The 19,389-nt window shown below is 47.5% G+C and overlaps 1 pseudogene; it reads left to right on the top strand.

The window, feature by feature from the left end:
• The window catches only part of LOC119164365 (zinc transporter 7-like), a 642,854-nt pseudogene that overhangs the window by 557,893 nt on the left and 65,572 nt on the right, over window positions 1–19,389 (top strand).

Raw genomic sequence — 19,389 nt, 5'->3', positions numbered from 1 at the left:
TTAGCGTATTGATTTGCCTCCTCTCCTAAAGCAGCGATTCTGCGGAGAAGGTTCCGGTTGAGTCGCTGGTTTTTCCACCTTTTCAGCATACGGCGCCTGCTCTCCCACAGGTGGAGCAGGCGCCTGTCGACTGCAGGAGTCTCTGCTGTTCTTGCGATACGTTTAGATGTTTGTTTGTGAACTGAGAATATGTACTCTGACCATTCCCCAATCGACTCCGGTACAAATTCGGGTGAGGGATCACGTCGTCTGTATCTTTTCCAGTCAGTGATCACCACGTCTCCTATGAACATGCGTAGTTTTGGAGTTGAGAGGGAAATACTGATTATGTTGTGATCGCTGCCGAGATTCTCTTCCAGGTTTGTCCAGTTAGCGTCGTTAACATTAGGTGTGAATGTCAGATCTGGGAACGTGTCTCGACTTACGCTGCTACCCGGCCTCGAAGCTGTAGTGGGTAGAGCAAATAAGCTCAATCCTAGTTTGGATACGGCGTGTTCGAGACGTGTTCTTTTAGGGGAATCTCTCGAATAACCCCATGTGGTGCTGGGTGCGTTAAAGTCGCCCAATACCACAAGTCGATCTTTCGCCCCTGCAATACCGACGACATTTTTAACCAGTGCATCATAGTCCTCGTGTTTATTTTTGGGAGGGCTATATGTATTTAATACTACGGTTTTCACTTTGCCTATCTCCAGAGGAAAAAGGGTGATTGTCTGATGATTTATCCGCAGAATTTCTAAGTGCTCAGCCTTTGCTGCAATACTTTTGCCAACCAGCCAGGCTGCGCGGGGATAATTTGAATCTTGCAAACAATAATATCCCTGCATTTTGACCATCTTGGACCCAACCTCCTGCAGGCATATTACGTCTGGCTGAGTCGGTACCAAGTTCATGTAATTTTGGAGTGCTGCGGCGCGCTTGTGAAAAGTGCGACAGCTCCACTGCCAAATCTCTAAATGTTCTACACTTCTTTATAATATTTTCGGTCATGCTGCATAGTCGTATCCATGCTGTCGTGGCCCGCTTTGGATTGCTTGTCAATACCTGGGGCGGACATGGAGCGTTTGTTTAGTGCCCTCTGCAAGCCTCCCACAGCATCGCCCCGCCGCGGTGGTCTAGTGGCTAAGGTACTCGGCTGCTGACCCGCAGGTCGCGGGTTCGATTCCCGGCTGCGGCGGCTGCATTTCCGATGGAGGCGGAAATGTTGTAGGCCCGTGTACTCAGATCTGGGTGCACGTTAAAGAACCCCAGGTGGTCCAAATTTCTGGAGTCCTCCACTACGGCGTCTCTCATAATCAAATGGTGGTTTTGGGACGTTAAACCCCACATATCAATCAATCAATCCCACAGCATCGTTAACATACTGCCTCTGAACTTTCAGTTTTTCTACGACAAACGTTTTCATTTCCGCCATGAAATCACCTAGAAGTTTATGTAAAGTAGCTATGCTTTTCCTGTTTGCTTGAACCTGTGTCTGCACTTGCTTTACTAGTTCACTGCTTTCTGATTGAGTAGCGAACGAGTCTTCGTCTATCATTTCCACGCTTGTTTCTGCACTATCCTTCATGTGGGCTAGACGCTCTCGCGCCTCTTTATTGCCCACGGTGGGGTTGCCTATCGACCGTGGATTTTGTATTTTCTTAATTGCATTTTCTAACTTGATTTCCATTGACGAGATGGCCATTTTATACTCTTTCCGCTCCGCAGCCATTTGATTTCTAAGCTGTTTAATTTCTTGTGTTAATCTTTTGTTCTCCTCTAGAATTTTCCTATACTGTGGGCTATCAGTTGCAGGAACATTGGGAGGCACTGGACTCGCTCAGCTCACCTTTTGGTTGGTTGTTTTGTACGTCCTGCGTACTAAGGCCAGTGGTTGCTGCTTGTGCTTCTTCTTTCTTGGCATGGGCAGAGCTTGTTTCCCAGCTGCTGCTCGGTGTTTTTTTCAAGTTTGGCTTGCCAGGGGCCTCCGCAGGTTTGCTAATATTCCGCTGTTGTGGGGTCTTTGATGATGATCTCGATCTTGATCGTGATCTGGAGCTGGATCTAGATGCCTGCCACGTCTACAGCGTCGCTTCCTCTCGGTCTGAGCTGAACCAACGAGGAGGTTTCTGATAGTGTTGCTCAAATTGCGGGAAATCCTTCTCGACGTAGGTACACTCTGTTTGTCTTCGAGGCGTCTCCACTCGTTATTTTAGGGGGGCCACATTTTTCAGTTTCTTTTTGAGTGATTTGTCTCCTGTAGCGTGCTCTTACCGCATATGGCGCAGTTCAGGGCACATTCATGTTCTTGAGTAGGATCACACGTCCCACACTTGGAGCACACATTAGCGTTCAGAGTCGGGCACACGTCGGTTCGGTGTCCAGTTGATCGACAAATCTTTCAAACCAGTACGGTAGGCTTGTATGGATAACAGATCGCCTCTGCACCCATAAAATAGACACACCTGGGGAGCACGTCACCCGTAAAAGTTATTATTGCAGACTTCGATGAGCCCGGCATTCTGGCTCTCTCTATCTTCACCCCTTGTGACCGTATTCGTAGGTTTGCCATCAGGTCAGCCTGAGTGGTTCCGTGCCGTAGTCCTTGAATGATGCCTCGCAGCACGTCTTCTGGGTCGGCCACGTACGCATTGAAGGGGTGAATCCGTCCTCTGATTTTCACTTGGTTGATCTCTCTCAGCCTGCCCGCCAATTGTTCGTGTGGCGTGGACAATATTATGATGTTCGATCCGGGGTGGACCCGCCGCAAAAAACTTTCTCCTCCAAAGCTGTTCCAGCAGGTCTTTATCACTACCATAGAGAGCTCGGATCCAAATAGAGTTTTCACTGTGAGGCCCTTGTGCGGTCTCAGGATAACCTTTATGTCTTCCTTTGGAAGGGGAATCGGTCCTCGGCGTTTTCTGTGCTGGAAATCCCGCTTGACTTGGCTGTGCCGTGCTGCGTCGGCAAGCGGATGGCCTGCTGACTTTTCGTTTTTCTTCTCTAGTCCCTTCTCGGGTTCTTTCTGGCTTTGTTTATGGTTCTTTTTTCTTCTACGTGAAAGGACGGTGTGCCAGCCGTCCCCCGTCCAAGTAAGAGCCAGACCCGCGTCGTCATCGTTTTTGTTATCGAGAGACGCGGCGCTGGGCGCTCGCGCGTCGTTACTTGGTTCCTAATTTGACGAGACGCTACTCGCGTCGCTCGGTTGAGTCTCCAACACCTGAGATGCGCCGGGAGGGTCTTCGTCAACGTCCATGTAGACGAAAAATTTCTAGGCGTCCTTATGCATGCATGCTCAGTAGAAACAGGCGAATGGGCCGACCTCCGTTTTCCTCTGCGCAAGATGCATAGTCCGAAAAGGAGGTTAAATGGCACTCACCAATGACTTCTAACTCGGTTAGAAAATGTCGGAGAAAGTCGGTCAAATAGTGGTGAGCCAGTCGATGCACCCGTCGCCGCACCGCGCCTGGTTTAGCGTCCCGGCACCGCCGACCGAAGCCGGTGATACGGTAAGCTGCGTTCGTGCACGTCGTATCTTCAAACGTTGATTATTTCTCGTGAAGCTGGTCCAGGTCCCAGAGTTTGGTGTCCTTCAAATCCTCGCAACTCCACGGAAAAGATGACGCACTCTTCTAGTAGACTTGAATGAAATTTCTGCCTGAAAGCGTTTCACAAAGCGGAGAGCGATGTGAGCACGTCCGCACCACCCTACGCCACCTAGCGGATCCCAAAACACGAGAACTCTATCGTCTCACACCAGGCGCGACCGGCACGACCAGCGTCCATCGGCGCGGCCCGACGGCAACCGGCGCGAAATGTGGCATGCAGCATTCCTGTACGGTAGGCTTGTATGGATAACACATCACCTCTGCACCCATAAAATAGGCACACCTGGGAAGCACGTCACCCGTAAAAGTTATTATTGCTGACTTCGAAGAGCCCAACATCCTCGCTCTCTTTTTCTTCACCTCTTGTGTCCGTATTCGTAGGTTTGCCATCAGGTCGGCCTAAGTGTTTCCGGGTGGTAGTCTGTGAACGATGCCTCGCAGCACGTCTTCTGGGTCGGTTACGTACGCATTGAAGGGGTCCTCTGATTTTCAATTGCTTGATTTCTCTAAGCCTGCTCGCCACTTGTTCGTGTGGCGTGGACAATATTATAATGTTCGATTCGGTGTGGACCCGCTGCAAAAAACTTTCTCCTCCAAAGCTGTTCTGGCAGGCTTCTATCGCTGCCATAGTGAGCTCCAATCCAAATAGATTTTTCACTGTGAGGCTCTTGCGTGGTCTCAGGATCACCTTTATGTCTTCCTTTGGAAGGGGTGTCAGTGGACGGCGTTTTCTGCGCTGGAAATCCCGCCTGACTTGGCTGTCCCGTGCTTCGTCGACAGGCGGATGGCCTGCTGAGTTTTCGTTAAAATTCATGAAGGAGGGTTCGCCGAATGTATGTTTCCGTGTTTGGCAGCTATATCCCTGCTCAACGTGGATGTATTTTCATCGACACATGGTACATTTCTATCCCAATGCTGACATCCATGATAAATTTAATAAACAAAGTGTTGTAGTATCTGTAGATGTTAACTGCCAAATCATAATCAGAGAAAGGCGTGTGAGAGCAAGATAAGCGTAGCATATTGGACGCAGAAACCGAGGCAAGGGCGCCACTTCTTGGCCTGCTAAATGTATGATTCAACTTCGTGCTATCTAAAATGCGCGTCGTGTCACCTCTGTGTATGCGAATTCATATTGTCACGGGGTCGTGACGTTGACGAAGGTTCCAGACTTCAGGTCGAAGATCAAACTTTTTATTCAGGCCAAACTTAGGGCCACGCAAAAAGAAAGTCAGATTGCAGCAAGACATACACTGGAACTGATAGCAGCTAAAGAGCGTCGGCCGTCAATCTACTGACAAGTGGCGAAACGTGTCGGCATTTATACACTTTCCATCAAACATTCTAGCTTTACCGCTAGCTGCGACGTAGGTTCCGCAATAATCTGAAAGGTCCATGAAGTGGGATTAATCTTAACAAAATGATCTACTACAGCCGCGAAGTTTCTCTAACACTGTAGGTGGGGTTTGCGTTGAACTTGTGTAACAGGGCGATAACAAAAACTTGAGGAAAAAAACCTGGCATTGCGCCCCTCTGAAAAAGGCATCATCCCGATGCTTTAACAGAAGATTAAAGTACAACAATTATGCAAGAAAATACAAGTATTCGGTTATGATACAGCAATAACAAAAAACAACAGAATACAATGTTTCATTTCGTTAACGCACATGAAACGGCCTGAGGCACGTGCCATGGACGGCTTCGATGAGGCGCCGTTGAGACTTCTTGATGCCGTCGGGGAACCCCGTAATCGAGTTGGCCGAGACGTCAAATGTAGGCCCAATTCGCCTGTGTTAGCTCAGCAGTAAATGCCGAACCACTGTCGGGGAAGAGGACCTCAAAGGCTCGGTGACGGAGGACGATGTTTTCCACGAAGAATTTCGCTACCTTTGATGCACTACCTTTGGGCAGAGCTTTGTTCTAGGCCTAGTGGTTATGCTAGTCGGCAGCTACGACGATTCATTTGTTTCCTATTGCTGACGTCGAGAACGGCCCGAATAGGACGAAACCGATTTGCTGGAACGGTTGACGAGGTGAATCGATAGGCTGCAGAGGTGCTGCTAGTTTTGTAGGCGGTGTCTTGCGTCGCTGGCAGTCCCGGCATGCCCTCACGTAATGAGCGACGACGGCGTCAAGGCGTGGGCTGGAGTATTTTTCTGTATTTTTGCAAGTGTACGCGCAACACCGAGGTGTCCAACCGTAGTGTCATCGTGTAGAGTGTTCAAAATATCGGGACGTAATGCTGAAGGTACTACAATGAGGTATTTGTCCCGAAGTGGTGGGAAGGTTTTCTTTAAGAGAACGCCATTCCATAAGAAAAACGACTCAAATCCTCGTTTGAATACTTTTGGAACAACGGCGGCCTGGCCCACAAGATATTCTACAAGGCTCCTGAGTATCAGGTCAGCCAGTTGTCACTCGGCGAATCCTGCACTTATGGTTACCAAGAAGCAGTCATCGTCTGCGTCGTCTTTGGGCGGTGGTTCGACGGGAGCCCGGGATTGGCCGTCGGCGTCGGAGTGCTTTCGTCCTAACTTGTAAACGACGGAAATGTCGAATTCTCACAGTCTCAGGCTTCGCCTTACGAGACGACCCGAAAGGTCTTTCAGGTCTGCCAACCAACGCAATGCGTGGTGGTCACTTACAACTTTAAAGAGCCTGCCGAAAATATAGAGGTTAAACTCTGATGTAGCCCAGATGATTGCAAGGCACTACTTTTCTGTTGTAGTATAGTTGGCTTCTGCATTTAGAGCGACCAGCTAGCGTAAAAGATGACCATTTCCTGAACATTAGTTTTCTGCACACCAACGGCACCGAGTCTCACGCTGCTTGCGTGTGTATGTATTTTTGTTTCGCAAAATTTGTCGAAATGTGCAAGTAATGAGGGCATCTGCAGACCTCTTTTTAGTTCTTGAAATTCTTCCTCCTGATGCATTTCCCACGTGAATTCTACGTCGGACCTGGTAAGGTTAGTGACTGGCTCGGCAATCTGAGATAAGTTTTCGACGAAGAACCTGTAATTGGCGCACAGGCCGAGAAAGCAACGGATGGCCTTCTTGTCAGTGGGTAGCGAGAATGCAGCGACGACAGTTGTCTTTTGTGGATTGTGGCGTACTCCGGACTTGCTTGCAACGTGGCACTGGAACAAGAGTTCCTCATACGTAAAGCGAAACTTCTCCGGCTGAACGGTGAGTCCAGAGGTGTCGACTGCTTAAAGTACAGCTTCAAGGTGGCGGAGGGGTTCGTCAAAGTTTGAAAAGAACAGAACGACGTCGTGCAAGTACGCAAGGCAAGTCTGCCTGTGATGTGTTTGTGCGCGTTTGAAAAGTGCGCCACGCCATCATTCTCAACCAAAGAGGATGATGAAGATGACGCTTGGTTGCGGCACGTGTGGGCGTGAACAGAACGCGAAGCGCTACGTTTATTTCTTGGGCTTCCTAAATTTGTCGCAATTATTATTTTATATCAGGAAGCGCGCCTGCCTTCTCTTCGTGCTAGTTCCAAATACTAGCAGTCCGTACCTCCCTAAAAGTATACGCATCCCCACATATGAGGTCACAGTATGTTTTCATTATTGAGCCGACGTCCTTTTTTAACCAACAGTGGTCTAGATTAAAATGTCCACAAGCCATCATCGTACAGAAGCTCTTGGAAACATTACAAGGTAACCTTCGTGAACTACGGGTACTAAGAACACCTATTCAAACAATGAAACTAGAGTTTAGCAATATTTTTCCTAATACTTGCAAAACCATTCCCAGTAGATATCTAGATGCCATTTCGAAAGACCACCTGGCAAGATGAGACATAAAGATTGTAATAGCAACGGATGCTTCAGTTTGCGAAGAGAAGGCAGGTGTCGGAATAACATCTGCAGAGATGGATTGGTCGTTTTCGATTCGTTTACCGGATTTTACACCTATTTATCAAGTGGAATCACTGGCAATTTTCTTAGCGCTAAAAAAATCACCTCAAGCAGTAAGAGATGCTATTATTCTTTCGGACTGCTTCTCTGTGTGTAGTTCATTTACCTGTGACTAATATGTCCAATGCTTTAAAAGTATTTTATGACCTTGCCTTAAGAAATTTACGACACATTCGCTTGATGTGGATACAGGGCATAAAGGTTTAACCCTCAATGAATATGCAGACGCACTCGCACTGGCCTCACATAATAATACCATAATTTCTATATTACCGACGCTGGCATTTATCGCGGTGGCACGCTTTGAAAAAATTGTCATGTCAGATAAGTTTGAAAATTCTCGCTTGGCAACATCAGATTTTTCCCATCTTAAGTACCCTTGGAAAAATCGATGGCGCTCCTCTAGAACGGCGGAGATATCAATTACGTGACTAAGACGCCGAGTCCCCCCCCCCCCTGAACTTTTATCTACCCAGGTCTGGTCTTGCACAGTCTACCCTATGCCTCCACTGCAACGAAAGTGAATCCCTTCAACATTTCCTCTTAACATGCAGGTTATACACAAAAAAACGGAGGAGACTGTTAGAAGAACCTCTCCGTAGGTTGGCTCTGAATATATCCCTTCCGGTGGTCCTCTCCTTTGGAGCAACTGAAAAGCGATTTAGCCACAGGAATATTTGCGAGGCCGTATGCGATTTTCTAAAAGCAACGAAACAATTAGAATAATAGGCTGAGGCACAAATTCAGTTTATTTCAAATCATTATAGCCTGTTCGTTCTTTGTATTACTTCTATTTTAGTTCTAATTTGTCGTTTACCAATTGGATCTTTGTTTAAACATTGTGATCTAAATAATCAGGGGGGTAAAACAGCTCCACCTCACAAATGAGGCATCGTCCGTTTCATGGCCAATCCCCAGTGGTAAGTTGCGCCAGGACTCTGAGGAACAACCAACCAACCAATCTTGGTCCAATAAGGTGCGTCCATGGATATTTAGGAGAGCCAAGGGAGAAGAACAGCGAAGCCAGGCAGACGTGGCCGAGTCGGGACCGAGTGAAGAAAGTCACCAGGGCGCGGGAGTGGCGGCCAGCAAAGCTCCTGCATCAAGGTCCCAGCGGTCTCCGAACTGGACATAGAGCTTCTTCTCGTCACCTGACGTGGGCCAGGCTTGTTCTGGTCTTCTGGCATTGGCCACGAAACGTCTCCAGCTTTGTGAGGGAGCTGTGGTTGCCGTACGCCGAAAGGCCACAGACGTCGACCAGCCCGACCCTTCCTGCCGTACCAGTCAACGACGTGAGTGTCTCCACCTATTCGCCAGTCTTTCCCTGCTCCACGAGTGCGTCTTCACCATTACTTGGTCGCATCATTTGCAAGCCCCGCATCACCACTGTCATCGTTTACGTAAGTGCGTCCATGCCTTGGTAGCACAGCCTTCGGTGCAAGCACCACGTCCCGCTATGTTGTGACAAGGCTTATTTTACACTGAACATTTACGTCCATGCACTGTTCACGTCTTTAGCCGTTTGTTGTTCTTGCTAACGTGCTTAAGTTACGTATGCTGTCTTCTTTCTCTTCTAGTTGTCTTTTAGGTGTTTCTAAATATATTCAGTATTGGGGATTAGGGTGGAAGCAAATGGTCTCGTCAGCTCTTTTCCCTATTATGGTTATGTCCTCGGTGGTACTTGCTTTACACGAACCTACAAGAGAGCTTGCCCGTTAAACAGCCCCTTGTCACTGCCCATTCAAGCTGACCAGCACAGTATCCATAACTCGTTGGAATGTCCCTGAAGCTGAGCAAAGACCAAAAGGCATCACCTTGAACTCGAAGAGGCCCTCTGGTTGTTATAAAGTCGGTTTTATCTCTCTCTACAACTTCAATTTGTCAATAGCTGGTAAACAGATACGGTGCGGAATCTTACCGTATCTGTCCACCTCCCGTCGGTCGCCCTCCCTTCCACGGTTTCAAGCTGGGCCTCACCCTTCTCATTCATCTCGCTGCCGTTCCCCGTCACTGTTTCGGCGCACGTCATCATTCCTGCGTCGATTTCTCTGGACAGCCACTCGGAAAACTAGAAGGAGCTGTTATTGGAGGAGAAACTGCTCGTTGTCGAACAATCTGGCGCGTCCATCTAATTTACTGCCTGTTTGTGCGGAAGGTGTTTTTGTTGACGCCCTTAAAGACACGGGAGCCACCATTTCGGTATTCGATCGTGAATTGTGTTTTTACCTGCGTAAAGTGCCAACTCCTTATGTCGATCCCTTGGTATGTGGCGCTAATGACAGTCCAGTTTACCCGCCCTGACTGTGTAGTGTGTTTTCATCAATATATTCCGCCATTACATAGTTGGCTTTGCTGTCTTCGTGCGCTCATCAGATAATCTTAGACAGGGACTTCTTGTAAGCTGCGTCTGCTGTTTTTTTCTGTGGTCGGCCCCTCCTTCGTATTACGGGCACCGAGCTTTTTTTTGCCAGTCGCCCTATCTTGTAACAGCTGCGGATTTTCTCCTGCCTCCCGAACGAGAACTTGTCCTTACAATCAAGTCACTACATTCTAAATGTTGAAGACGTGCTTGTTTCTTGCCAGAGCTGCATATTTTAGGGATTGTCAACGCATCTTGTTTAGTGCGGTTATCACGTGGTTATGCATCAACGCCTGCAACAGGACGCCAGAACCACTACTGCTACCAGAGGGGACCATTGTTGCCTACATCAGCGAAAATTCACTGTTTCGTGTCGTCACTGGTACATCTGCTACGTCATTCTCAAAGTCTGTGCCAGTGGAAGATTCATCTTCTCCTCTCAAAGCCTCTTTGTGTTAACACTCAACTCAACGCAAACTGATGCCTTGCTAGCGCTAATAATGAGGCACAAAATTTGCTTTGACGTTCGTTCCGGAGATCTGCTTCAAACAACAATGGCTGCTCATTGTACCCACACCGACAGAATTCGTGTCATTTACCACCTTCCTTACCATTTGTCAGCCTGTGAACGCAAGCTTATAGAAAAAGAAGTCAACGATATGCCCACACGCAACGTCTTCAGACATTCGGCAAGCACATGGTCCTCTCCTGTCATACTCGTCAAAAAAGAAAGGATGGCTCGGTACGGTTTTGCATTGATTACAGAGTACCCAACTAAGTTGCTCTTAAGTACGCCTACCCAATGCCTCACATTGACGATGCTCTTGATACCTTACAAGGTTCTGAATACTTTGAAAGTCTTGACTCGCGCTCTGGTTATTGGCAGATACTCATGCACGAGTACAATAAAGAGAAGACTGCGTGTGCTACGCTAGATGGGTTCTTTCAATTCAACGCTCCAGCCACATTCGAACGAATGAAAGACACGGTACTGCGTGTATTAAAATAAAATACCAGCCTTTGCTACCTGGACGATATTGCCGTCTTTTCATCCAGCTTCTAACAGCCCCCGGAATGGTTAGACGAAGTGCTCACGTGTTTGTCTAAGTGTTATCTAAGGCTGTTCTCCACCTTAACACTAGTAAGGGTCGGTTTTCCAGTGGCAGCGTCAAAGTTTTAGGTCACGTCGTCAGTAAACATAGTGTTGACCCCCATCTGGACAAGGGTGCAACGATACTGCATTTTCTTACACCAACCACACCCGCAGCGCACCTGGCTTGCGCTACCATTGCGGCTCCTCTGCACAAACTTCTGACCACTAACGCACCTTTTGTCTGGTATGATGACTGCAAAGCCCTTTTTCACACTCTGAAGCGATGCCTCATATCAAGGCCAGGGCTTTGCCATTCAGATCCTGCAGCACCTACTGTGCTACACACTGATGTATGTGGATTGTTTTTGGGGCCGTTCTTCAACGGCACCACGCTTTTGAAGAAGTCGTTGTCTACGCTAGCCGTACTCTAAAAGATCAAGCGCTGAGTGAAATTACAGCATCATCGAACAAGATTTTCTCGCCATCGTGTGGTCCGTACAAAAGTTTCGCCCTTATTTATACGGCTGGATTTCAATATCGTGACCGACCATAATGCTCTGTGTTGGTTATCGTCTCAGAAATTTGTCGGGCCGCCTTGGCCGTTGACTGCTACGATTGCAAGAGTATGACTACAGCGTCACATATAGGTCGGGTCGGCAGCACAAAGATGCCGACGCTTTGTTGCATTGCCCCTTCCCTCCAAGCGCCAAAGTGTCTCCTTCCATCTGTTCGTCACCGCCCACCCAAGTGACCAAGCTGCTGGTTCGAAGGAGTTAGTTGCCTCGGCGAGCTTTATTTCGTATACAGATCTCGTCTTGCTCCAACATTCCGATACCTACTGGCACACAATCATCAATCGGCTCTCTGGCTTCTCGCGTGCTCCCAACAGCCACCTAAGACGACAACTTGGCCTCTTCAAGCTCTAAAATAGATTATTTTGTCAGAAAATTTACCATCCTCTTGGTAAACAATGAGTTCCCGTCAATCCTCGCTCACTTCTGAAAATTTTACAAGCGTTTCATGACGACGCGACAGGCGGCCACTATGGGTTCTACAATACTTGCAACCGCCTCAAGACTCGCTGCTTTTGACGTGGCCTCTCTTCTTCTGTCGCCAAGTACCTCGCCTGGTGTCAGGGGCGTCAATCACTGTCACCGGCTCAGCTCTTCGTGGTAGTCGTCTTCTAGCTGCTCCGACTAGATGCTGTCACTCTCTCTTTTCCCCACCACACTTGTCCGGTGGCGAAGAGGAGCAATCTTGGCGACTCACGGCGAAGTAAGCACAGGGGGATCATAGTAAGGTTTTAAGCAGCTGATGTGGACTGTTTCACGACCACGGTTTTGTCTGTCATCGGCAGGTGTCACAGGTTTTAGGAAGTAATAGACTGGTAGTGTGCATTGAACGATGCGGTACGGACCATTGTACGCGGGTGCGAACTTTTGCGAGAGGCCGGGGGACTGATAGAACCGAATGCCGCACAAATGAGCCCACGGGGAAGCTGTGAGCAGGCTTGTTTTAGTCAATGTAATCTTTTTGGAGACCTTGTGCGACGAACGTAAATAAATGTGCTATTGGCGGCACTCTTCGGCACACTGAAAAAGCTTGGAGGCTGGGCGGTATTCTGAAGCATCTGGTGGTTAGTAAGTATTCCGTCAAGCGTAGAAGAGGGCTTACACTTGTACTGTAGAAAAAAAGGTGAAAAACCCGTAGTTGTTTGGGTGGGCGTATTGTACGCATACGTCATGAAAGAGAGCACCCATTCCCAATCAGAATGGTTAAAGAATATGTACATAGAGAGCATATCACCACGCGTGTGGTTAAAGCCCTCCGTCAAAACTTTTGTCTGCGGGTGATAGCACGCAGTGGTGTGATGAATGATATTGCACTCACTGAGAAGCTCCTGGACGACTTGCGATCAAAACGCACGCCCATGGTCCCTAAGCAGCTCATGTGGCGCGCCGCAAGCTGAACAAAGCGACATCATGAGCAGCAGCAGCAGCTGCTGCTCATGACAGACTCGCAGCAGCAGCTGCTGCTTGATTTGTTGGAAAAGCATGCAAACTCTTTTGACGTTCATTCATCCAGCCTGGGCCAGACAACTGCTACAGCACATCGTATTAAGACTGACGGACCATCCACTGTGCATCGTCGTCCGTACCACGTCTCCCTAGCCGAACGAAAAATCATTGAGGAAAACGTAGACGATATGCTGCAACGGGACATAATCCGACCCTCAACCAGTCCTTGGTTGTCTCCCGTGGTTCTGGTGCGTAAAAATGACGGTTCCGTACGATTTTGCGTCGATTACCGAGCACTCAATAAGATCCCTAAGAAGGACGTATACCCCATGCCACGTATCGACGACGCCCTCGATTCCTTACAAGGTGCTCAATTCCTTTCAATCCTCGACTTGCATTCCGGCTATTGGCAAATCCCCATGCACGAAGATGACCAAGAAAAAACTGCGTTTGCAACCCTGGACGGCCTATACGAATTCAACGTTATGCCGTTTGGTCTATGCAATGCGCCCGCAACTTTTGAGCGCTTGATTGTCACCGTGCTGCGTGGCCTGAAATGGAAGACTTGCCTATGTTACCTCGATAACATTGTTGTCTTTTCATCGACGTTTCCTCAACATCTGCAACGCTTGGACGAGGTCCTGATTTGCCTTGCGGGCGCTGGTCTTCAAATTAACACCAAGCGCCATTTCTCCAGCAGATCTATCAAGGTCCTCGGTCATGTTGTGAGCGAGGACGGATTTCGTCCAGACCCTGAGAAAACTGCTGCGGTGCTTCGTTTCCCTCGCCCTTACAAGCCGAAAGAGTTGCGAAGTTTTCTTGGTCTCGCCTCTTACTTTCGGCGATTCATACAAAATTTGCCTCCATAGCCGCACCACTCCGTAAGCTGCTTGCTTCTCGTACGCCCTTTCAGTGGTCTCAGGAATGTTAATCGGCTTTCGACAGGTTGAAGGGTGCCCTCACGACCGATCCTCTACTTTCTCAATTTCACGATGGTGCGCCGACCCTCCTTCATACAGACGCTAGCGGCCACGGTTTAGGAGCCGTGCTCCTGCAGCGCGACAACTCTTCGAGAGAGCAAGTTGTTGCGTACGCCAGCCACGTCCACTCCGCAGCCGAGAGGAACTACACGATCATCGAGAAGGAGTGCCTTGCCATCGTTTGGTCAGTGCAGAAATTTCGTCCCTATCTTCACGGCGGCCATTTCACCATTGTGACCGACCACCACGCTTTATGTTGGCTTTCGACACTGAAAAACTTGTCGGGACGCCTCGGCCGCTGGATTCTATGCCTACAAGAATATGATTTTGACATCGTATACAAGTGTGGCAGAAAGCATAGCGACACCGATGCTCTTTCTCGCTGCCCACTACCAGTGGCTCCCTTCAATGTTTCCGCAATCACTTTGCACAACACACCCTCGGAGTCCACGTCTACGGCAGAATCCTCTCTCGCCTCTATGGACCAGCTGCCTTCGGACAACCCGCACAATTTTTCTTTTCGACAGCTGGCTGACCCATACTGTCGACGTATTGTAGGCTACCTCACTGGCAGTTCCCGTCCACCTAATGCGAGGCTCCGTCGCCAACTCTCGCCGTTTAAGCTGGAGAACTCGGTGCTGTACCGCACAATTTACCATCCTGATGGTCAGCGCTGGGTTTCCGTTCTACCCCGATCACTTCGGTCCGAAGTCCTCAGAGCACTTCATGACCATCCGACTGCTGGGCACCTTGGTTACCACAAAACCTACGATCGCCTTCGAAGTCAGTTTTATTGGCCAGGATATACCACTAGTGTAGCTCGGTACGTTGGGTCCTGCACTACCTGCCAATGTAAAAAACTACCCACATCTGCTCCAGCTGGTACACTACAGCCTCTTCCGTGCCCAGCCACACCATTCAAAGTTGTAGGCATCGAGCTTTATGGCCCCCTTCCAGTCAGTGCTGCTAGAAACGGATGGATAGTAACAGCCGTCGACCATTTAACGCGCTACGTCGAGACGGCATCCGTCACTACCGGTTCAGCTTCTGAAATTGCCGATTTCATCCTCCGAGCCATTATACTGCGTCATGGGGCTCCACGTGTATTGCTCAGGGACCGTGGAAGGGTCTTCATTTCAAAACTAGTGAACGAGCTTCTTCGCGCCTCTGGCACAACTCACAAGACTGTCTCTAGTTATCATCCCCAAACTAACGGCCTCACTGAGCGATTCCTCCGCACTCTTGCTGACATGATCACCACCTACATTCAACCAGACCACAAGAACTGGAATGTAGTTCTACCATTCGCCACTTTCGCCTACAATACGGCTATTCAGCGGACAACCGGCTACTCACCATTTTACCTAAGTTATGGACGCTCCCCTACATCTTTCCTGGACGTCTCTTTCTTTACCTGCCACGCGGATTCATCTCCATCCTCTTCAGAGGAATACGTTTTACGGCTCGCAGAGAGCCGCCGACGTGCTCGTATAAACACTGAAGCCCGACAGCAAGACAGAAAGCTGGTTTATGATGAATCGCATCGTGCTGTATCCTTTCAACCTGGAGACGAAGTGCTCCTTTTGACGCCTATTCGCACACCTGGTTTGTGCGACAAATTCTAGCCACGGTTTATCGGGCCATACACAGTTCTTGGAGAAACTTCACCAGTGAATTATCGCGTGACGCCACTTGTAGCCCCAGCAGATCGCCGTTATCGAACTACTGAGGTCGTCCATGTCTCCCGTATGAAGCCCTTCATGCGACGTTCTTTGTCCCCTTGACTTGCCGCGGCCAGGCTGGCCGCTTTCACGTGGGGGGAGTTGGTGTGGGCATTTAGTATACCAATCCTCTTCATCAGTACATTATCATCATTATCATGTGTTGCTCATGCATCCTCATTGTTGTTACGTAGCATCATCATCTTGGTTCGTTCATCTCAGCTGTCAGCTGCCGGTTCTTCGGGCCTAATAAAGGTCTTCCAAACCAAGACTTCATTATATATATATATATATATATATATATATATATATATATATATATATATATATATATATATATATATATATATATATATATATATATATATATATATATATATATATATATATATATATATATATATATACATATATATATATATATATTGCGAAGAAGAAAACGCATCGGTTGGTGAGCAACATCGCCACCGCGCTTGGGTACTGGGTTCTGGGCTTCTCTCGCTCGCCTCGTGCTGATCATCGCCGGTATCTGCTTGACCGTTGCTCTATCCCGATCGTGTTTTCATCCGTCGCAACACACGCCAATAAACTTCTTTTCAAAAAAATTATATATATATATATATATATATATATATATATATATATATATATATATATATATATATATATATATATATATATATATATATATATATATATATATATATATATATATATATATGATGTTACGGGGAATAATGTATACACTGGCGAGCAAATGCTTACTGGCGAATATACTGGAGAGCAAATGCGTACAACGCTGCTGCAGTCCGAGCACGTGCACGTTCAGCACTTCGTCGTCGTCATCCTCAGGCCTCTACTTATCCCGTGACATTGTCCTCGTCGAGCATGACCTTGTCGACCTTGCGCCACAAAGCCAACACGTCCTGGATGTACGCAATGTACGGCTGTGTGGATGTCTGGGCACGAATCGCAAGCTCTTTCTTTGCGGCCACTTGGCGTCCGATGAGTTTCCCAAATAGATAGCGCAATTTCTGCTTACAGACGTCCCAGCTAGTCAACTCTTCTTGATGTGTCTCGTGCCAGAGTTTAGCCGTGCCATGCAAGTAAAGATGATGTTCGCCAACATAAGCGTCGGATCCCAATGGTTGCTGCTGCTGACGCGCTCATATAGAACCAGCCAGTCACCGACGTCTATGCCACTTGTGCCGTTGAATGGGCCTGGGTCACGAGGTTGCAACACAACGATCGGTTGCGGGGCTGACGGATCTTGTTGACATTGAGTGGCCTGGTCAGTCATCGTGGTAGTTGTAATGCGCCGTCCGCTGTGAATATCCGGCTCGTTGGGCTGTATAGCGAGTGGTATCCCGCACCTCCACCAATGATGTTACGGGGAATAAAGTATACATTGGCGAGAAGATGCGTACTGACGAATATACTGGCGAGCAAATGTGTACAACGCTGCTGCAGTCCGAGCACGCTCACGTTCAGCCCTTCATCGTCGTCATCCTCAGGCATCTACTTAGCCCGCGACATTATATATTTATATATATTTATTTAGGAATAAAGGAGCACACTTACGAAAATTTTATAGTTGTTTACTCTGCGTTTCGGCCGTGGCACGGCCTTCGTCAGGATTAACAGAAATACGAGTTTGTGGCCGCTTTTATGGGCAAGCATGAACACGTCAGTACCAAACACGTGCGATCAGCATGTGAGTGTCACCAAAATTCTTTGAAACAGCCGTGACTATACTAAAAAAATCATTAAAATGTAATACAATCGACAAGATTGTGGGCTTGCAAAAGGCATTTGTAACATTCACCATTGACGACGACGATCACGCATAAAAAAATAAATATGTGAAAACCATTAGGAAGTATAGAATACGTTAGGGATGTTTCTTTAAATATTTCTCCAAACTGCGGACGTCAGGGCATCGTAGACAGTCATGACACTTTGCCTACGCATTCGTTAACGCCGGATAATGGCCTGTTGAACTTGTGAATCAAGAACTATTCTCGAATTTCGCGATCATGGTGTGATTTAAAGCCCGATTCTAATAGTGTCACCATAATCTTGTCAAACGAATGACCTGGTACATGAAAATGCTTGGACATTGGAAGATGTGGCAAACTGTTTACGTGTGATTTGTGGTTGCTGAAACGGATGCGAAAAGATGTCTCGGTTTGACTGATGTATTGCATATGGCTGATTGAGCATTTGTGTAAATAAATGATGTCGCTGCTATCGCAGTTTAAGTCCCCTTTAATCCTGAGTGAAAAGTTAGATGCCGTGCTTTTAGCAACAGTCGCAGTGGTCATGTGCGCACAAACATTATATCACGTTTTTTGACAAGGGCGACAACCAACGGGAGCAATGAACCTAGTCTTGGAAGAAGTTACCATGTCACGCAAGTTCCTTGATCTCCGATATGCAACCCGTGGTGATTCAGTGAAGATGTCCTTAAGCCGATCGCTCTGTGTCAGCAAGTTGTAATGCTTTCTGAGCATATGCGACTCGTTAGGAATAGATGCAGAATGCGTTAGAACAAGGTTGGTTCAGGAAGGTGGCGCTAATCGCTTGTCCTTACCGATGAGCTCTTTTCGATTGAGACATTTGGCCCAATGGAGAGCGTCGTCAATTATTTGTGAAGGATATTGTTGTTCGGTTAATGCTTTACGGAGCTGGTCACAGTTGCGAGTCAAATCCTTGCTGTCCGAAAAAATTCTTTTAAAACGGATAGTTTGGCTATAGGGGATTCTTGTTTTGCAGTGTTTGACATGGCTGCTTTTAAAATGAAGATATCTTTGTCGGTCAGTGGGCTTCCTGTATAGGTTTGTCGTTAGTTTACCATTGCTTAAAGCTACATTGACGTCAAGGAAGTTTATGGTGACTGGTGAATAAGAGAAAGAAAAGGGTAGGGATGGTTCTATTTTCTTGAAGTCTGCAATGAAAGAATGTAATGCCGCTTCACCATGAGGCCAAATTAAGAAAATGTCGTCAATGAAGCGTTTGTAATAAAGTGGTTTAGGGTCACGAGTGGCGACAAAGTTATATTCTAGAATGCCCATGAAGATATTCGCATAATTGGGCCCTATTTTTGTGCCCATCGAGGTCCCACTGGTTTGAACATAATGTTCACCGTTAAATTCAAACTTGTTAAGCCCCAGTATTAGTGATAAAATAGTGCCCAAGGTGGAACCTTCGATGGGTTTGTCATTTACCCAGTCATTGTATGCTTGAAGTACAGAATGAACCCCGTCTGCATGGGGTATATTAGTGTACAGTGACACCACATCTAGTGTGACCAAAACAATTTCAATCGGGACGCGCATATTTACAATGTCACGGTCACGCAGAAAGTGATTAGTGTCCTTGACATATGAAGAAAAGTTAGGAGGAATTGAACTAATTAAGCTGTCTGCATATCGAGACAGGCTTTCAATGATGGTTCCTATTCCTAAAGTTATTGGCCGGCCTGGATTATATTGTTTATGAATCTTAGGAAGCATATAAAATCTACCAGCTACTGGACTCAGGGCGACTAGGAATTTAGGCGCAGTTTCTGGAATTTTATTTTTTCTTACAAGCTCTTTCAACGTTTCTTTTACTTTGGTCTTGAATTCCTCGGTTCGGTCGTAGCTCAAAAGTCTGTAAAATGTGTGGTCATTTAATTGCCTGTGGGCCTCACGAAGGTAATCAG

This window comes from Rhipicephalus microplus, chromosome 3 (genome assembly GCF_043290135.1).
Source record: "Rhipicephalus microplus isolate Deutch F79 chromosome 3, USDA_Rmic, whole genome shotgun sequence".
NCBI classification, from domain to species: domain Eukaryota; kingdom Metazoa; phylum Arthropoda; class Arachnida; order Ixodida; family Ixodidae; genus Rhipicephalus; species Rhipicephalus microplus.
Note: the sequence above shows the minus strand (reverse complement) of the source record. Positions and strands in the feature narration are given on the sequence as shown.